At 38.8% G+C, this 737-nt stretch overlaps 1 pseudogene; it reads left to right on the forward strand.

Annotated features, from left to right (window-relative positions):
- The window catches only part of LOC111814887, a 9,081-nt pseudogene extending 8,406 nt beyond the window's left edge, over positions 1-675 (forward strand).
- The last annotated feature ends 62 nt before the right edge of the window (positions 676-737 follow it).

Here is a 737-nt window from a genome sequence, read left to right on the forward strand (position 1 = left end):
AGTTGAATCTGACAAATATTGAAGTATCGTTCTCAGAGTCTGCCTATTTTCAGTTTATGGACATGCTCTTCCCTGGCTCCATTGCCTTGAAGAAAGTGAAATTCCATGCTGAGCTAGAACATCAATATTTCCAGAACTTCAAAATACTTCAAGCAGGTTTTAAAAGGATGGGTGTTGATAAAATAATTCCTGGGGATAAATTAGTAAAAGGAAAGTTTCAGGACAATTTTGAATTTGTTCAATGGTTCAAGAAATTTTTTGTTGAAAACTACAATTGCATCCAATTTGCTGCTCCAGCTCTGTAGAAACTGAAGAAACCTCTCTGCTCAAGCATTGCAGCTCCACAGTGACCCATTTTAACCTAGAAAATTACTTCAACTCCTAAGGCTTGCCTAGGTGTGGTGCAGAAGAATCCTAGAGTGGGCAATAGGGATGATGAAGCAGAGGCAACTGAACTGATGAAGCAGGTCAATGTATTGAAACTTACTTTTGAAGACTTGGAGAATGAAAGATTTCTACTTTGGAATGCTAAGGAACATTGAATTGATTTTCCAGGAGAATGAGGGGGGAAATCATCCTGTATTGCAGAGAATTGTAGACATGCTCTATGCCACTGATGAAGGTTTTTTGATACCTGGTGAAGGGGGCCCACAGGAGGAACAAGAAGAATATTAACACCATTGACTAGCAGAGAAACATTGGAATTCTTCTCTCCAAATCATGTGCTTAACTGTAAA

Source organism: Octodon degus, unplaced genomic scaffold (assembly GCF_000260255.1).
Source record: "Octodon degus isolate 3935 unplaced genomic scaffold, OctDeg1.0 scaffold01086, whole genome shotgun sequence".
NCBI lineage: Eukaryota > Metazoa > Chordata > Mammalia > Rodentia > Octodontidae > Octodon > Octodon degus.